Source organism: Hylobates moloch, unplaced genomic scaffold, assembly GCF_009828535.3.
Source record: "Hylobates moloch isolate HMO894 unplaced genomic scaffold, HMol_V3 SCAFFOLD_12, whole genome shotgun sequence".
NCBI classification, from domain to species: Eukaryota; Metazoa; Chordata; class Mammalia; order Primates; family Hylobatidae; genus Hylobates; species Hylobates moloch.
The window spans coordinates 2083846-2103641 of NW_026652287.1; the positions used below are offsets into that span (position 1 = coordinate 2083846).

The 19796-nt window shown below is 53.4% G+C and overlaps 1 protein-coding gene across 8 annotated transcripts in view; it reads left to right on the forward strand.

Annotated features, from left to right (window-relative positions):
* Positions 1 to 342: 342 nt before the first annotated feature.
* The window catches only part of RIMBP2 (RIMS binding protein 2), a 332521-nt gene continuing 313067 nt past the window's right edge, over positions 343 to 19796 (forward strand). For all 8 annotated transcript variants that reach the window (XM_058424982.1, XM_032168269.2, XM_032168265.2 and 5 more), the window contains exon 1: positions 343 to 432. The gene's annotated coding sequence lies outside the window, so the exon portion shown is untranslated. The remainder of the gene's footprint in view (positions 433 to 19796) is intronic.

A 19796-nucleotide genomic window follows, 5' to 3' on the forward strand; every position in this document is an offset into this window, starting at 1 on the left:
TGTGTATTTGTGTGCATGTGTGTGTGCGTGCGTTCAAACACTGACGTTTCATAGGCTCTGGTTACTGCTGCATGGCGGATGATCCTCTCTCTGTCTCTCTCTCTCTCTCTCTCTCTCCCCCTGTCTCCCTCTCGACCTGCTTGCCTGCCTGCAGAAAACTAATGAATCATGTCTAGCTGAATGCAAGCAGTGCAGACACACCAATGCCCTGCAATGTTGACTGGGCGCCGCCTCTGCCTGCCTCCCGCTCCCTGTCTCTCCCTCTGCTGCCTCCTCCCTCCCTCTCTCCCTCTCCCCCTCCTCCCTCCCTCCCTCTCTCCCCCTCCCCCTCCTCCCTCCCTCCCTCTCGCCCCCAGTTTGTAATCTGACACAGTACACTGCAGTTGTCTCCGCGGTGAACCTCCGGAGCCTTGGCACAGCTCGCTTCTAAAGGTAGGCTGAGATTTATTTTTTTCTCCTAAAAATAGCTTCCCATCTCCCCTCGCCTTTCTGCACACGAGCTGCAGCGGCAGCGGCGTTGATCACAGGGGGTTAGCCGGAAACTCTTTGCCCAGACAAAGTTTATTTTGCAGCGGATGGAGGATGCCCTTCAGCGTGGGGTCCAGGGGCGCTGGGTGCGGGGAGCAGCGGCTCGCCCTGCTGGCATGTCGGTGCTGCTTGGAATTCAGGATCATCTCGGAAGGGAAGGGCTGACCGGCTTCTTCCTGGATGCCGGGTGTCAGCTGCAGGGGTGCTGTGGCTCTGTCATGGCCCCCACCCCAGGCTTTTCAGAAAGACCCCTCCAGGCAAAGTTTGGCACCCGATGGACACGGCCCCGCTCGCCTGGGGAGTGCGCCCCAGGCTTCCCAGACAGCAGCGGCTCAGGGCCTGGACTTGTCTTCTTGGGGGCGGGGTGGAGCGGGGAAGGGGACGTGGGACAGACACATCAGAGTCCCCAGCTCGGCTCAGGTGCGAATGCACAAAGCCAGCAAGCTGAGCCCAGGGATCTGTCAATTCACGTCCCATGGACTGACTTGAATAATGTGTTTGTCAAAACAGATGTTCCCCGGCAGAGTGTCTGCGTGCGTGCGTGTGCCTGTGTGAGCAGTGTGCGCGGGCTGCTGGCCGGGGGCAGACTCTCCCAGTGGAAACCGTATTTCACCGGGAAAGGCAGCGTGTAGGGGATCACCCGCCCAGGAGCTTAGGTCTGGGTAGGTCCAGGTGGGGGCCCGGACATCTGTCAGCAGAGGCCTCCTGTCCCCGGGGAGCACACGCTGGCTGAGGTCGGGGTGACGGCTGGCTGGAGGGAGGGAGGGAGGACTGCTTCACCTCCCGGCCTGGTCACTGGCCCCAGCGGAGGCGGGGGTGCTGGCTCCGTGCCTGCGTGGCCTCTGGGTCCCTGGAGGTTCTTAGGGTGAGTGAGGAGGGAGGGAAGGGGACCCTGTCCAGCCCCATATTTCTCTCACGGAGGAGCCCTGAAGGAGACTCTGCTCACAAGGGTGAAAACCCCACTTCATCCAGGGAAGGGAAATGTCACAGATGGAGCAGGCCTGAGAGCAGAGAGAGCGGCTCCCTCTGAAAATGGAAGATCCGTGGGAAGAGGAGGTGTCTGGGCTCCTGGGCCCTGTGGCAGGCCAGGCTGCTGGCGGGCGGCAGCCACGTCGGGCTCTGAGCGGGAGTGGGCAGGGGAGGGAGCTGGCGTGCAGGCTCGCTCACCCGCTTTCTAAAGGGAACAGTGGGGGAAGGCTCTAAAAAATCACCACCTCCCCCACGCACACGGCCCCTCCCCGGCTCCCTCCCAGCCTTGCTGGGCTGTCCTGGAATTAGCTTCAGACTCAGCCCCCGCTGGGCTGTGGGGTCTTGGCTTGTTGTGTGAGATGTGATCCCAAGCTCCCAGCGGGATGGGCAGGGTCTGACCGGCTCCGGAGGTTCCCCGGGGGCGTGGTGTGAGGGGAAGGCAGGCGGGCACCCCTTCTGCAGTGGGGGGTGGTGGGGCGTCCCTGGGGTCGGGGGCTGTGCCGTGGCCATATGGCACCGGCCTGGGGCTCAGAGTGGAGCCCTTCCAGGTTATTTCAGGGAAGGCGCTGGCGGCGGCTATTCCCCCGTGCCCCTTCGGAGAGGATGGCAAACTGGGTCAGGGAGAGGGTGGCACTGCCCACGTGCCCGGGAGACAGGAAGATGCTGGCGCTGGGGGTCCGCCCCCCACGCAGGAGGCAGGCGCCACGCAGCCCTCCCCGGGGCATAGCAGCCGGCCTCCCCCATGCTGCAAGCGCCACGGAGAACCCCAAGCCTGCAGAGTCCGGGGGTGGGCGTGGGTGGTGGAGAAGCTTCCCAGGTGAGGCCAGCGCGCAGCTGGGCTGAGAGCTCTTGGCCGTGAAGATGAAGAGACGAGCGGTGGACCCTACACTGTGGCTTCCAGTTTCGTCTCTTTGGCCCCATGCACTGTCTGCGCCTGGAAGAGACCAGCATGTGCTCAGGGGGCGGGAGGAGAGGCAGGAGCTGGCTCTTTCCTGAGCTTGCTTCGCTTTCCATTTCAAATCCACCCCCTGCCACATTTGTATTTTTGGAGTCCGGTTGAAGTTTTAATTGGAGCAGCGATTCTCACACGCTGGTGAGCGCTGGCATCCTGGCGGGTGGGTTAAGGGGCCACAGATCTCAGAACCTCTGATCCAGCAGGTCTGGGGAGGGGCCGGGAATCCGCATTCCCACGCAGTCCCAGGGGAGGTGGAGGCATCCAGGGACCCCACTTTGAGAATCTTTGAATACAGCGTGACCAGGAGGCGCTTTACACATCTCTGGGGCATGTCGTCAGCTCTCTATTGGCCTTTGGCTGAGGTCATACATGAAGCTGAGTGCACACCTCATAGGTTGGTCTAGACCCGCAAGTGCCAAACCTCAGGGACCAGAGGGCCTGACCCGGGAACTTCCTTTGTGTCCGGGAGTCTCCCTAGGGCACAGCAATGAGCATCGGTTCCAGGTGGGCGGAGACTTGCCGGCTGAACGTCTCAGCGTTTCCCACGTCTGCCCGAAGGTTTGGAATCCGCGTGGTGCTGGGAACCCCGGGGGTGAACTGGATCGGCTGTGCTGGTCTCTTGTTGATCAACCAGAGCTGCTGATTCCAGAAAACTCTGTTCTTCACTCGCCTCATCCCATGTAGATAGTGGTAGTGCATGGCTTATGTCCTCAGTTTCTCTTTTGACTTTCACTCTTTTGAAAAGCTGTCTGATCCTCTGTGGTGTGGGAGGAGGCTTGCAACCAGCTGAGGACACCTGCATCTCTTGTTGGTGATGCTGGTGCCACCACCCTTGTGTGGAAAGGTTTTGCTGAACCATACTCCTCAGTCCCTCCCTCCCTCCCTCCCTCCCTCCCTGCCTCCCTCCCTCCCTCCCTGCCTCCCTCCCTCCCTGCCTCCCTCCCTCCCTCCCTTGCTCTTCCTCTCCCTCTCTCAGTCCCTCTCTCTGACTCTCCCCTCCTTATGTCCACCACTGGGCCACACTCCTGTGTGGATCCATCTTTCCTTGAAGAAAATCTCCCAGGTCACGCCCTGCATAATAACGACCTTTCAGTCAATGAAGACCACGCATACTGTGGTGGCTGTGTGCGATTCGAACAGACCCGAAAGATCCCCATCCCAGTGTGGCTGTGGTAGTTTCTCAGCTTGAAGCTTTACTCTTAACGTGTTTAATGACGATGGTGTGGGTGAACCCACCGTGCTGCCTGGCGTGTGAACGTCCAGCACATACGGTCATGCATGGACACGATACTCGATGATAATAAATGACTATGTTACTGGCTTATGGATTTACTGTAGCTTTTATCATGATTTTAGAGTGTATTGTTTCTACTTATTAAACAAAAGTGAGCTGTGGAACAGCCTCCGGCAGGTCCTTCAGGAGGGATCCGGAAGCAGGCGTGGCCATCGTGGGAGGCGACAGCACACCTTGCGTTATTCCCCTGGAGACCTCCCAGCGGGACAGGATGTGCAGGTGGAAGGCGGTGATGTGATGATGCTGGCCCCGGGGAGGCCTAGGTGAACGTGTGTGTTTGTGTCTTAGCTTTTAACAGCAAAGTTTAAAAAGCAAACAAACAAAAAATCAAATAGAGAAAAGTGAATAGATGAGGATATAAAGAAAGAAATTATTTTTGTACAGCTGTACAATGTGTGTTTTAAGCTAAGTATTATTACAGAAGAGTCCAAAAGGTAAAAAATTAAGAAATGTATAAGGCAACGAAGTAAGCTGAGGGCAGTTATGGAAGAAAGAATAATATTTGTGTGTAAATTTAGCATAGTCTAAGTGTGCAGCCTCCGTAGGGTCTACAGACGTGTACAGGAATGCCTGGGCCCTCACATCCACTCCTCACTCACTCACTCACCCACCCAGAGCCACTTCCAGTCCTGCAAACTCCATTCATGCTAAGCGCCCTATACAGGTGCACCATGCTTTATCTTTTAGATCTTACTTCTGCTGCCTCTTTTCTATGATTAGATGCACAAGTACTCACCACTGTGTGGCAGGGGCCTACGGCACTCAGTACAGTCACAGGCTGCACAGCTGTGAAACCAGAAGCAATGGGCTTGCCCATCGAGCCAGGGCGTGGAGGAGGCTGTGCGGCCCGAATGTGTTGCAGGTACACTGCGTGTGAGGTGTGCTCAGTGACCAAATCACCTAATGAGGCATTTCTCTGAACGCATCCTTGTTGTTAAGCAAGGCGTGACTGCATTGATCTTTGAACAAGCCAGTGATACTGTACTAGGGTTTGTGGGGTTAAAAGTATTTATTTATGAGGTGGGTCCCTGAAAAGTAACACTTAATCTAAATCTATTTTAACTTTTTCTGTGGTTATTTTCATATATATGAGAAGCAAATGCATCTGTAATGAGAAATCTTCACACAATATAAACTTTAAGTCCAAATGACGTCCTAAGTAAATCACTCCAAACAGCATTTTAAAAAAATGGAGAAAAAAGACAAAGCACACTCGTTTTAAAAGCCCGGAGTAATCTTGATACAAAACCCTAGTGAGGGCATCAGAAGGAAGAACATGTACTGGCCAAACCCTCACGATCACAGACACCACATTCTAAGTCAAATATTAGTAAATTAGAAAATGGAATCCAGCAAAACGTGAAAAGGGTAATAGACATTTCTTAATTTTTCCCTGGATGAGGAACCTCAGAAAATGGAGGAAATTGGGGCTTCTCTGGATTTGTGAGAGGCTGGATAGCTTCTTTTTCTTTCTTTTGAGACAGAGTCTTGCTCTGTCACCCAGGTTGAAGTGCAGTGGCACGATCTCGGCTCACTGCAGCCTCCGCCTCCTGGGCTCAAGCGATTCTCCTGCCTCAGCCTCCTGAGTAGCGAGGATTACAGGTGTGGGCTACCACGCCCGGTTAAGTTTTGTATTTTTAATAGAGATGGGGTTACGCCGTGTTGACCAGGCTGGTCTCGAACTCCTGACCTCAGGCGATTTCCCCGCCTCGGCCTCCCAAAATGCTAGGATTACAGGCGCGAGCTACTGTGCCTGATCAGATAGCCTCTTCTTAATGCTCACCTACACAAGGAAGGGAGGTGGCTGTCAGGGCTCCATGGGTCCCCATGTGTGAAGTGCGGGGCCTGTGAGGATTGGGAGCAGTGGGGCTTGTGGAGGAGCAAGTAGAGCAGGGAGAGGCCTGAAGACTTCCATCTGGGATGTTCTCATTTGTTCGTGTTTTGTGGTCTGTCGTTGGTACGTGCTGGATAAGCACTTGCTGGAAAGACCCAGTGTGGGAGATGGGGGACTCTCTCCTTGGCCTGGCTGCATGGACAGTCCTTCCTGTTGGTGCTGAGCCCGGGGCGGGGGAGGGGCAGCACCTGCCACTTCTCTATCTGTGTGGGCCCCAGGAAGGCAGGGCGTGACCTATTCATTCAGCAAACCTTTAAGCACCTGCTAAATACCGACTCACATTTTAGGTGAGCAGTGAACAAGCTAGAGTAGGGTGCTGCCCTCATGGGGAGCATGTGTGTGTGTGTGTGTATATGTGTGTGTGTGCGTGCCTGTACGTGTGTGTGCGCGTGTATGTGTGTGTGTGCGCATGCATGTATGTGTGTGTGTGTGCACGTGTGTAAGACAACGGGCAAGTGAATGAATAATCACTACACCAGAGACAGCTGACCTGACGGAGTGCCCAGCAGAGGGTTCCGACGGCTGATGTCGGGGGCTGCACCTGGGTGATCTGGGAGGGTCTCAGGGAGGAGGTGGTGTTGAAGCTGAGACAGGATCCTGAGAAGGAGCCAGAGGTGCAGACACCCGGGAGAGAGGTTCAGACCCCAAGGGCTGAGGGAGGAACGGATCTGCGAGCTGCTCGGTGGCTTTGATTCTCATAGGTGTGTGCAGAAAGAGCTCCTTGGGTGTTTTTGGAGCAGCTGGGACCACAGGGGCTGCAGAGCCAACTCTCTCCTGGAGACCCTCGGTGTCCGCCCGTGAGTTCCTGGGGATAGCCGGAAACCAGGGGGCTGGAGGTGAACTTTGTCATTTCCATCCATGGGGAGTTGGTCATGGTGTCCCTTTGGGTGGAAGGTCCTCCTTGCCCCTCCTATGCCTCTTGCCGCGCTCCTTCCCCTGTCTCCCTCCTGCCCGGTGCTACCAAAAAGAAAGCCTATTTGGCCATTTTGGCAGCAGGGGCCTCCTGGGGGGGCCTGGGGGTGCGTTGGTTCGGGTTCCTCTGATTAAACACTCCTGGTGCCACAGCCAGTGTGTGCCCAAGATGGGAATGTCAGGAACCGGCCGCTGGGTTGGGTGGGAAGGGGGGGTTTTCCTCGAGGCATTCTTCATGCTTATTACCGACGTGGTTTCCAAGACCAGAAACACCCCATCACGCTGCCCCTGTACCTCCTTGGACAGAGATATTGGGACGGGGGCAACAGGGCCGCTTTGTTTCTGACTCTTCCTTCCCTCTCCCTGAGAGGGAAGCCCCAAAATCTTGGGAAACGATGCCTTGACTCAGCTCCAGGTCTGTAAAGGGCGCCGTGTTCAGGGGCCAAGGGCTTGAGCTGCGTGTTGACTCCTTAGCCTGGAGCTGCCCCGCAGGCTGCGGGTGCCAGAGCTCTGCTGTCGGGCGTCACGCCCAGAGACCTGCCCCAGCCCCAGCTGTGGTGTGGGTTCTGCATCTTCAGCCTGTGGCTGGGTCCCCGGTGCCCAGCGAGTGGCTGAGACCTGGCTGGGGCTCAATAAGTGCCTCTGAAGGAAGAGTGGATGCAGCGAATGGCAGGTGGGGCCCCGGGAGGGCCAGTGCCTCTGTCCAGACAGTTCCCCAGCTTCCTTCCTGCTCGTCCCCAAGCCCACCAGCCCTGGAGACTGCCTCCCACATCGTGGCTTCTGGATCGTGAGAATTAAAAATGGGAACTTTTGTAAACAGCTTTTCCAGCTCAAACGCAGCAAAATGCATCCCACTGCTGTTGCTGGCACGTTGCTGGGTGCCTTCCTTGGTTACATGCATGACACAGCCCTTCTGCGGCAGGCTCTGTTGCTCGTGTAGACCCATTTTATAGACGAGACAATAGTCTTTGAGAGATGGAGGGGCTCTCTGAAGATCACACAGCTGGAGAGGGATGGGCCCAGTTTCAAACCCGGTCTGCCTGACTGCGAAGCTGGGTTGGGACTACAGTGCTGCACTACCTGCGAGATCCTGGAGAAGCTGCGGTGGAGCCAGTTCTGGGCCAGATGCAGTCCCCAGGAGCTCTGAAACACGCCTTTGTCCAGGGCCCACGCGAGCCTCTTAGAGGAAGTGCAGTGAGCTGGGGCGCAGGTATAACGGTATTTTCAAAGGAGCTTTATTTCATGTATTTGTTTTTTTGAGAGAGGGTCTCACTCTGTTGCCCAGGCTGGAGTGCAGTAGCATAATCCCGGTTCACTGCAGCGTCGACCTACAGGCTCGGGTGATCCTCCCACCTCAGCCTCCCGAGTATCTGGGACTGCAGGCGCGTTTCACCATGCCTGGCTAATTTTTTATATTTTGTAGAGACAGGGTCTCACTATGTTGCTCAGGCTGGTCTCAAACTCTTGGACTCAAGCGATCCTCCTGCCTCAGCCTCCTGAAGTGCTGGGATTATAGGCATGAGCCACCATGCCCAGATTTAAGACAGCTTTACTGAGATATAACTTACCTACCATCCAATTCAACCATCTAAAGTACAAGTCAGGGGTTGTCAGTATATTCAGAGTTGTGCAACCATCACTGTTGTATTGACAACAGTGTTATATGTTAGAACATTTTCATCACCTCAAAAAGAAACCGCATGCCATTAAGCAGTCAGTCTCCTCTCTCCCCTCCTCCCAGCCCTGGCAAGTGCAAATCTGCTCTCTCTATAGATGTCCTGCTGTGGACATCTCACACGAACAGAATCATACTACACATGGTCCTCTGTGCCCAGCTTCTTTCCCTCAGCACAGCGTCCTCAAGGTTCACCCGTGTTGTGGCGTGTGTCAGAGCGTCATCCCTTTTTATGGCTGAATAATATTCCGCTGTGTGGACGGACCACCTGTTTACCCACAGGCATCAGTACTTTCTAAAAGGCCTGAGATTATTGCAAATATAGTCATGTGTAATGCGTATAGTCTCTGTCTCTCTCTCTCTCTCAACCCCCCTTTCTTGGCTAAGCATTTTCTTTGCCAAACCTGTCATCTTCCGGGCCTCTATCTAGCTGTTCCCTGCATTTGACCCACTAATATCCACCACTTTCCCTTCACATCCTGAATCTGAGCTCCTCTTGCTCTGGCTGCCTCGGTCCCCTTGGCCAGAGACCCCTGGTCTCGTCCCTGGGCCACACTGCCTCAGCCCCCCCAGGCCTCCTGTGTCCACCTCTGCCTGCAGGGCACTCTCTCACACAGCAGCCAGAGGGCTCCTGTTGGAAACGGCTCAGACCACGCACACTCTTGGAAGCTTCCGATTGCGTTTATTCTCACTCACAGCAAGCGCAAGGGCCTCCTGACGGCCACAGGCCTGCCGGCTCTTCCTCCTTCATGTCTTTGTCTGGAAGGCTCTTCTCCCAGCTACTCACTCATCATGTTGTTCAGGGCTCTGCTCAAAGGTCACCGCCTCTGAGAAGCCTTCCCTGACTGCCTGCCATCTGCCCCTCCTGTCTTATCACCTGTTCTGTTTCTCGCTGTGCCTCCCTCCCTCCCCATGGGAGGACTCCTGGGCGTGGGCGGGACCTTGTTCCCTGCTCCTCCCCGCTGCCTCCCTTCAGGTGGGCACTGTTCCATTCCATGAGGGCACAAATCCTCCGGGTACCTACGCCAGCATCTGCGGCCGGGTACGGCTGGCAGTTGGAAGTTCTGAGTGTGTCTGCGTCTTCCCGGGTTGTTCTGTGACCCCACCGCCGTTCCCGCTCTCAGGCCTGGGTGTCCCCTGGGCCGCTGTCCTGTCTATACCCCGGCCTGCTTCAGCTCTCACGACCGGGCCCTGCTCGGAAACAGGAAAGAGAATCTTGTCGCTTGAGGACATGTTCAGTTACTTGATGTTTTCTTGGTCATTTCAGGATTTTGCGTCATGAATTTAGGATTTTTCTCTCTTCCACGGGGTAGGGCTGGGTAGGTCGGTCTCTCGGCAGAGGCACAAGCTAGACCTGGCAGAGCTTGTGGCAAATGCCCATTCTCCGTTAATCTGCAGAATGAGCCTGCGGCATTTGGGACCACTGGCGGCTGCCGAATCATTCCATGATGATTTTGGTGATGAGTCTGTTTGGAGAGCAATAGCATCGGCCTCATGGAATCCTCACTGCCCCTCAGGCCTGTTCTGCACGCTTCCCACCAGCTAGCTCATTTAATTGTCAAAAGGCACCAACACCCAGAAAGGTGAAGTCACTTTTTTTTTTTTTTTTTTTTGAGACGGAGTCTCGCTCTGTCACCCAGGCTGGAGTGCAGTGGCGCGATCTCGGCTCACTGCAAGCTCCGCCTCCCGGGTTCACGCCATTCTCCTGCCTCAGCCTCTCCGAGTAGCTGGGACTACAGGCGCCCGCCACCACGCCCGGCTAATTTTTTGTATTTTTGGTAGAGACGGGGTTTCACCGTGGTCTCGATCTCCTGACCTCGTGATCCGCCCGCCTCGGCCTCCCAAAGTGCTGGGATTACAAGCGTGAGCCACCGTGCCCAGCCAAGGTGAAGTCACTTGCCCAAATCCTTATGACTCCTGAGTGGAGCAGCCAAGATTCACTGGGCACTTTGGCCAGAGCACCTGTCCCTGGCCACTACGCCACGCTGCCACGGGGAGCACGGAGCTGCCTGTGCCTCACAGCATCTGCGCGGGGAGCTGTTCCATGAATGTGTCCTCGGAAGCAGCCTTCACTGGTGGAATTAGCCACAGTCACAGGGCAGGGTCTGGAGCCAGGCTGGCAGGCTCTGATCTCTGCTCTGCTACTTCCGGCTGTGTGACCACATTCTCTCTTCTGAACCTCTCTGGGCTTTCCTTGTCTTATCCATAAAATGCAGGTAACAATAGCATCCATCTTCTCCTCGAAGGATTATTATTGAAGGCATTCACCGGGGAAGAGTGCTTAGTATCTTGCAACACTCAATAAAGATTAGCAATTGCCTTTATTTTCATTCAGTTGGGGACTGCAGAAGGGGTGTTTTGATGATTAAATGACTTCAATGGCATACAACATTTAGAACAGGGCCTGGTAGTGTGAGGGTTCAACAAACATTAGCTATTATGATTCCTGCTATTATTATTAAACTCCAAACAGACCAACCATTAGCATGTGAATAGAATTAGTAGAATAATACCGATAGTCCCAGAAACGGGTCCTCTGAAGTTTGTGCAGCCCAGATTGCTTGTAGATGCTTCTGCAGTGTATTTATTTTTCCTTTCTCATGAGCAGAGCTGTCTAAAGTGTGTGCAAAGTGAGCCGGTCACGGTAGGAGGGAGAGACTTTTGCACAAAGTGACCATCAGCATTTTTGTGACCTTGCGGGGATGGGTAGGCTGGGAAGAGAATGGCTGCTGCCTCCGTTGGTTGCAGCCACACCTGGCAGCCTCGTTGGTGGGCGTTTGCCTTGGGGCACTGGGCCTGCCCTGTCTGTGTTGGGATGTTTTTTAGGATGGGCACCTGTGGCCCTGCAGCAGTTCACTCCTGCCATACCCAGCGTGCTCCAGCGTCACAGAAGGAGAGAAAGAGCAGGAAAGCAGTGTGTAGTGGGAGAGGCGTGAGAACCACAGAGAAACACAGCAAACGCCTGCGTGGAGTTTTTCATTAGTGAGGAGCTGGTCAGGAAGAGTGTTTCACAGAGAACCACATGGGCTTCTGTGTGGGCCTGGGACAGCTGCGTCCCTTCCCCGCCAGCCTCTCCCCCAGGAGGCTTCTGTGGCCCACAGTCATGGACATGACAAATGGGGAAACTGAACCTCCTTTTCCCCAGAGGTGAAAAATGCGTTAGGAAGCACAGAGCGGTGGTGCGGCCGCCAGGGCCCTGGTCTTCGTTGTGTGGTGACTGGCTGGGAGGCTCAGGATGGCTTCATGAGCTGTGTGGTCTTGGTCTCTGCTTTTCACAAGTGGGAATATGAACATCTCATCGGTTCTCCTGGGCTTTGGTTATGCAGGTATCTTCTTCCTAACTCATGCATCCTCCAGTGCCATTGGTTTGTGAAAACCTCAGTTTCAGGCATCCGTGTGACTCTGAAGGTGGAACTAGAGCAATGCGGCCACGGAGAGGAGCCCCTGGAGGCAGCCGGTGCTGGCAGAGGCAGGGATCCTCACGCAGCTTTGGAGGGAGCTGTTCTTGCCACCCCGGCTTCTGGCCTCTAGATCTGTGAGAGAATAGATGTGTGTTGTTTTGAACCTCCCAGTTTGTTGTCATTTGTCATGGCAGCCCAGGAAACGAGCACAGGAGGGTATCACTGTCCCCACCATCATGGAGGCAGAGACTTGGACGCACAGACAGGTGAAGGAGCTAGCCCAAGATCGCACAGCTAGAGAGCAGCGACGCCAGGACCTGAACCGGTGACCCCGGTGGCGGAGCCCGGAGCCTCGGCCCGTCTTGCAGGTGCTCGCGGGCCAGCAGGCTACGCTTTGGGAAACGGAGCTGTGGAGGTGGTGGTGGCAGGGAGAGGGGTTATGAGTCCACAGAGGGAGCACCTTTGGAAAGTGGGTTAGAAAATGCAGAGTGCCACTAAATTAATTTGAGATTGAAAAACTTCCCTTTAGAAGCCATTTACTTTTATTATTATTATTATTATTATTATTATTGAGATGGAGTCTGGCTCTGTTGCCCAGGCTGGAGTGCAGTGGCATGATCTTGGCTCACTGCAACGTCCGCCTCCCGGGTTCAAGTGATTCTCCTGCCTCAGCCTCCAAAGTAGCTGGGATTACATGTGCCCACCACCACGCCCGGCCCATTTTTGTATTTTTAGTGGAGATGGGGTTTCGCCATTTGGGCCAGTTGGTCTCAAACTCCTGACCTCAGGTGATCCACCTGCTTCGGCCTCCCAAAGTGCTGGGATTACAGGCATGAACCACCACCCCTGGCTTTTTGTTTATTTTTTAAACAAGAGGTCAGGAGCCCAGCCCTAATGAGAGCTGCTTTGGGACGCGGGGTGAGTTGCCAGGGCCCACAGAGCACCCTCCCTCTGCCTCCTCCGTCCTCGTCCCTCCTGCTGCACCTCCTCCATCCTCCCTGTCTGTGTTCTGGTGCCTGGAGGGAAGTCGACCTGGCCATGGGGCGCCTCCCCAGCTGCTTTCCTGACGAAACTGAGGTTTTAAAATGCCGCTTCATCTGGAAGGATGGGGCTCTGATTTATAGCATTCTTGGTACACCAGGGGAGATATTTAAGGGAGACTTTTGCTGATGTCCCTAAAGTAGCGGGAAGGTGGTGTGTTCCCCTCACCGGCCAGCACAGCCGGGGCACTGCCTCCTAGGGTGGTCGGGCCCCAGACCTCCGTGCTGCCTTCAGGTTCAGGCTCAGGCTCAGGGTTTCCCTCCATCGTGCTTCTAGACCTCTCTCTCTCTCTCTCTGTCTGTCTGTATTTCCTAAGCTGTTCAATTGTGGGTGCTGTTTTTCTTTGTTCTCCCGTAGGAAACACCATTTCAAACACACCCCCAATATACTACACAGGATAATTGCTGAATCTTATTTAAGACGTGGAGAAGCCACCTGACCCCAGGGGAGGCTGCGCAGCAGGTGATGTAGAGTGCTAATCAGGGTTAGGCGGTGGCCCCCAGTCACGTGAGGGCTAAAGCGTCCGGATCCGATTACGGGATCGGATGGAGCCCACGCCAGGGCCTGGCCCTCAGACTGCGGCTCAGCCCTGAGCTGAGCACCGGGTGGTCGCAGCAGCGGGTGAGGGATTGGGGAGGGCAGGCGGGTGGCCGAGGGAGCGCCCGTGCCACGCTTTTAAAAAACAGTGATCGTTTGAGAACACAGCACTCTTCCTACCACAGTTCTAACACAAGGTCATTTTCAAACACTGATGTTAGGTGGTGATTTTCTTATTAGTGAATTAGGGATTCTCGGGCAGGCTTCATAATCAGTGCAGGAACCTGAAAATGTCTGGGGCGGGGGGAGCCCACCTGGAGGTTAATCGGGATGCACAAGGCCAACACCAGGCATCAACTGTCAACCAGGAGGGTGACTTTCCTGGTTAATTGGCTTCCCCCGTGCTAGGAGGCCGGACCACTTTGGCAACTGCAATTATCTCAGGCTGCCAGGCAAAGAATCCCACCCCTGGCCCGCTGCGGTGACCCAGTGACCTGGAGGCATTACAGGAAAATCCTGTTCTAATGAACTTCTCCGGGCATCTGAGGGGCAGCAGCATTTTTCTGAAATGAATAAATTGCTGGAAATCAGTCTCATTGTCTCGGCCCAGGAGGAAAGAAGTAGATGCTCTCAACCCCTGTCAAGGCAGGCCCCGGCTGAGCACCCAGGATGGTTGCTTTCATGGAATTTCCATACAGCCCTATGATTAACTCCAGTTTTATGGATGAGAAAAGAGAGGCCCCAAGAAATTAAGCAACTTGTCCAAAGGCGCACAATTTGTAACTGGGTTTGGGGAAGGGGCCCAAGATTCTGATCGGGATCATCTGATTCCAGGGCCTCTGTCCTCACCGCTGGGCCATGGTTCTTACTGGAAGAAATTAATACTAACAAAACAGGCAGGGCTTGTACACAGCCTGTCTTGCTCTCACACACACCATTCCTATTTTCTTCTCCTTCATCTGACATGTCCTTCCTTCCTTCCCTCCTTCCTTCCTTCCTTCCTTCCTTCCTTCCTTCCTTCCTTCCTTCCTTCCTTCCTTCTTCCTTCCTTCCTTCCTTCCTTCCTTCCTTCCTTCCTTCCTTCCTTTCTCTCTTTCTTTCTTTCTTTCTTTCTTGTTTTTTTTTTTGGACATGGAGTCTCGCTCTGTTGCCCAGGCTGGAGTGCAATGGCATGATATCGGCTCACCACAACCTCTGCCTCCAGGGTTCAAACGATTCTTCTGCTTCAGCCTCCCAAGTAGCTGAGATTACAGGCATGTGCCAACACGCTCAGCTAATTTTGTATTTTTAGTAAAGACGGGGTTTCTCCATATTGATCAGGCTGGTCTCGAACTCCAGACCTCAGGTGATCCAGCCACCTTGGCCTCCCAAAGTGCTGGGATTATAGGCATGAGCCACCATGCCCGGCCCCACATGTGGTTATTTCATTGCTGTTTGTGGTGGAGGCAATTTGGAAATTTACCCAAAATCATTGCTAAGGGTTCAGCTAGAGAGAAGCTTAGATTTTCCTCCCCCACTGTAATGCAAACAGCTGGGACCCTTGTTGTTTAGTTAGGAAGAGCATGTGTCCTGTGGGCTGGAGTCATCCTTGTACTGGATTATTGACTGAAAATGGCTGGCCACAGGGAGCAACATCCACATGAGGGCCTTTTTCGTGCCGCGTTATGTTTTGGGGGGTCTTGTGCCTGCAGTCCCTTCCCTAGAGCATCTGCTCCTTCTAGAACATACATGTGTGTGGGCCGCATGTGCCTCCAGCAGGGTGAAGGATGTGCTATGGGAAGGGGTGGGCCATGGCAACCCTGATCCCGGCTCCTCGGTTTTAAGGCAGGTTGTCAGGTGTAACCTGTTTCACCACTGAGTTGAAGGATGTGTTATTAAAAGACATGCTATTATTTGGCCCAAAGATCTTGAAGAAAAACAATGAATTTTGCAGCTTCCCACACTGTCAAGCAGGAGCGATTTGTGTCCCACGGCTTTGAGGGGGCTCAAGTCAGCATCAGGTGCTGTAGTTGGTCTCACAGTCTCACGCCTTCCTTGCTCAGAAACCTTCCCCTAGCAACATGCCCGGCAAGGCACTCTTCACCCCAAGTTCAGACGCGGGCCTGACTGTGAAGTTTTCCCATGCCCGGCTCCCCGGGCTGCTCTCCATCCCTGAGTGTGATATGGTGACCTACTGGCTATCGGCATTCTTTGTTCTTTGGAACCCTTGTGTCTTCAGGGGTTGTAAACTCCAAAACAAGCAGTTCCATGTGTGATGCAAGCTGAGCGTAAGGCAGAAAGTGCCGTGTAGCTTTTACGTCTTCCAACCACAACACCTGCTGGTTCTGTATTTATAGAACACTCCAGGGCCTTCCCAGGCAGCTTGGCAAAGGTGTCCACCCTGCTGTGTTAGGGGGGCTTACAGCGTGAGAGCCCCGGCTCAGCTCCCACCTGCTGGAGGGCTCTGCTGCTTCCCTTCTCACCCCGTGGGCATGGCTCAGAGTGGCTTGCTGTCTACAGCTGAACCCAGTGGCCTCCAGCTGCAATGACATCCTGCCCATCCTTCAAAATCACACGGAAACTTTGTATTTGTGTTTTAGCCCTTCTCAGTGTTTACCTGGTGTTCTAGAGACCTGTGCACTCTTCTTGTCTGTCCTAGAAAACTACTTGCTAAAAGGCAGGGCCATGTTACATGGGGCACACACACCATGCTCAGTACAGGAAGTGCTTGTGCACGGTGGTGCTTACAAAGTGTACACAGTGGGTGCTCACAAAGTGTGCACTGTGGGCATTCACAAAGTGTATGCAGTGGACACTCACAAGGTGTGCACAGGAGGTGCTTGTTGTGTGATGGAGCATTTGGAATTTGTTGGGGGGTTGGATCAGTTTCCTGCAGCTGCCATAATAACTTAGGATGAACTGGGGGACTTAAAACAACAGAAATCTCTTCCCTCCCAGTTCTGAATGCGAAAGTCTGAGATCCAGGCGCTGGCAGGGCTGTGCCCCAGGGTGGGATCTTTCCTGCCTCTTCCAGTTTCCAGTGGCTCCAGGTGTTCCTTGGCTGTGGCCACACCCTCCCCCCCGCCTCTGCCTCTGTCTCCACATGGCCTTCTCCTGTGGCTCTGTGTGGCCTTCTCCATCTCCAGAAGGACATTCTCATTGGATTGAGGGCCCCCGACCCAGTATGATCCCATCTGAATTCCTGCCTTAAGAATTGCATCTGCAAAAACCCTACTTCCAAGTGAGGTCCCATTCTGAGGTCTCGAGTGAACGTGATTCTCAGGGGACATTCCTCAGCCCACTGCCGTGGTTGACCATCTTGCAGACCCTTGCGGGGTGTGGCTGGTGTCTTAGAGATTCCTCAACTCCAGGCATCTTTCTGGGGAACGGGTGAAGGGAGAAAAGGACCTTGGCTGATGCGGGCCGGGGGCTGTGTGGGTCTTTGTAGAAATGGCCTGCCAATTTGAGATTGAGAGAAAATGAATGAAAAACCACACCAACTGGAAGACCATCAAATGTTTTCTGGCCAGTAAGAGTTCAGGAAGCATTTCCCTCAGTTGGGTGGCTGGGGAGGGACCATGGCTGCCCCTTAGGGGTAGCAGATGGGCATCTGTGGACTGAGAGCCACCCACACATGCCTTCTATTTGGCCTACGTAGAATTAGGGAAAAAATGGTTAAAATTGGTTGCTAGCATTTTAAAAATTGGGATATTTTAATATAAAACCTGTATTTCTTTTTTTTTTTTTAAGACAGAGTCTCACACCATCACCTAGGCTGGAGTGCAGAGGCGTGATCTCGGCTCACTGCAACTTCCGCCTCCCAGTTCAAGTGATTCTCCTGCCTCAGCCTCCCGAGTAGCTGGGATTACAGGCACCTGCCACCACGGCTGACTAATTTTTGTATTTTTAGTAGAGATGGAGTTTCACCATTTTGGCCAGGCTGGTCTTGAACTGCTGACCTCAAGAGATCCACCCACCTCAGCCTCCCAAAGTGCCGGGATTACAGGTGTGAGCCACTGCACCCAGTCTAAAACTTGTATTTCTAGCCTCTCTTGTAAACTGCACACACTGGAATTTTGTGGGGCTGAGTCATGCTTGTCCCTTCCTGACGGGTCATGTGAAGGAGCAGCAGGAGAGGCGGAGACCAGGACATTAGGAGCGGTGGCAGGGACGGACGGCCTTCTGATGTGAGCAAGTTAAGCACAGTGTTTGAGTCGGTATGGAGGTGGGTTCTGTGGCTGTAACGAGACCCAAAGGAAGGGGCTTCACTAAGTCACGGTTGCACCCCCTCTGGCTCTGTGGCCCACGCCTTCTCCCTTGAAGGTCTTTATCTCTGGGGCCTGTTACTCTGCTGTCTCCTGGTTCCCCTCCCACCTTCCCTGTCCTTCTCTGTCTCCTTCATGGCCCCTCCTATGAAGAAGGGCCTCACAGCACAGCTCTCAACTTTCTCCTCTTCTCCAGGCTGTCCCTCTCCACACCCGTGACTGCAAGTTAGTAGTTGAAGACGGCTCAAATCCTTGCCCCAAATGTCCCCCTAAATGTTAAACATGGTTCCAGCTGCTTCCTAGACAACTTTTCTTGATTCTTGCATTTGCTGCAAGTTCAGCGCATCCCAAATGGAGCTCACTGTCTCTTCACCAACATTTGCCCTTCTTTCCACTTTTATTTTTGTTTTTTTAAAGAGATTGGGTCTTGCTTTGTGGCCCAGGCTGGAGTGCAGCAGTGCAATCATAGCTCATTGCTGCCTTGACTTCCTGGGCTCAGGTGATCCTCCAGCCTCAGCCTCTGGAGTAGCTGGGACCACCGGTGGGCACCACCGTGCCTGGCTAATTTCCCTTCTGTGTTCTTGATGAAGGTTGATGGCACCACATCCAATTTAGGAAGGACAAGAACAATCGCAGAATATTCCTCCCTGAACTTCTATCTCCAATCAGTTGCCAAGGCCTGCCAATTCTACCACAATTATTATTATTTTTATAAAGAGGCCAGGTCTCCCTCTGTACCCAGGCTGGAGAGCAGTGGTGCAATCATAGCTCACTGCAGCCTTGAACTCCTGGGCTCAAGCAATCCTCTCGCCTCAGCCTCCCAAGTAGCTGGGACCACAGGCGTCCACCACCATACCAGGCTATTTTGTAGAGAGATTTTGTAGAGAGGGGGTCTTGCTATGTTGTCAGGCTGGTCCTGAGCTCCTGGCCTCAACCAGTTCTCCCGCCTTCACCTCCCAGAGCACTGGGATTACAGGCGTGAGCCTCGGCGCCTGGCCACATGAATACTTCTTGAGTCTGGAATTCTCTATTATTTCTGTGGTCTTAGCTCAGGATGGCTTTCGCCCGGTTTTGTGTCTCCTGAGGTACCTCCAGTCTGGCACTCTTCATTCATTCCATCCTGTGTGTTCATTATAAATATGAACCTGATCACATCATCTTCTTATTTGACACCTTTTAGAGGCGCTTCTTTATTGCTTACGAAATAAAATCCCCGGTTTTCAGCCTGGCAGGCGAGGCACTTCCCAATCTGACTCCTGCCCACCTTACAGCCCCTGTTCACCTCTCCCTTTAGCCATGTGAGATGATTTGTAGCTTTCAAAACATGCTCGGCTGCTTCCTGCCTCTGTGCTTTTGCAGAAGCTGTTCCCACTGCCCTGAATACTGCCTTTCCTCTGACCAGATACAGTGCTTGCCAAACTGGGACTCCAAAGAGAGGTTTAAGTGGTTTCTCAAACGTTGCTGAACAACGTGGCATTACAGAACAGCACATTTATTTCCTTTTAATTCCCCTTACTCCTTCTGATTAAATCAAGGAGAAAGTCTCAGTTTGGTGTTAGTTGGACTTTATATTTCTAATTCTTGCTAATCACCTTTGTTAAACCTCATTTGTTAAATGATCAATGTTCACAATGATCGCTTTGTGAACCTCTGGCTCAAAATGCTGAGTCAGCTCAGCTATCTGGCTAGAAATTCATATCCTTCTGCTTTTTAAAACAACCTATGTTAATTGTTACTTTACATTTAAGGATGATGATGTTGGCTTTCATTTTGTGGTGGTGATCTATAAATTTAAACTTTACTCAGGTTGAACGTCAGTAATTTAAAGAAAATTATTAGATCAAACTTGAGGGATGCAGATGACACATACTGAAGGTAGCCTCTGAATGACTGATGTATGGAAAAACCAGATCACCACACACATCCCCCAGACTCCCATCAGCGGTCTCTTCCTTTCAGGAACTGAGTCTGTCTCTGCCCTCCCCAGGCAGCTGCGTTTTGCAGGCATCTTCTGCACTCCCAGTAAGGTTTTGTGTGTACCCGTGTTAAAGCCCTCATCATGTGCCCGTCCTTGTGAACACGTCAGCCTGCTGGCTGGGATGTGAGCATGGAGGGCAGGGTTGTGTCCATGCATCGTTGGTACCTTCTGCAGCTCCTGGAATTTAGTAGGTGATCAGTGTTGCCCATGTAGCATCTCCCCTTGGTGACCCAATGCACATCTGAAATGCATCTGTCCAAAATCATATACTTGCAATTTCTTCCTCCCATAAATGTACTCCTCCTCCAGTGTTCTTCATTTTTGTAAATGGCAACTTATTTCCTCCAGTTGCTGGAGTATAAAGCCTT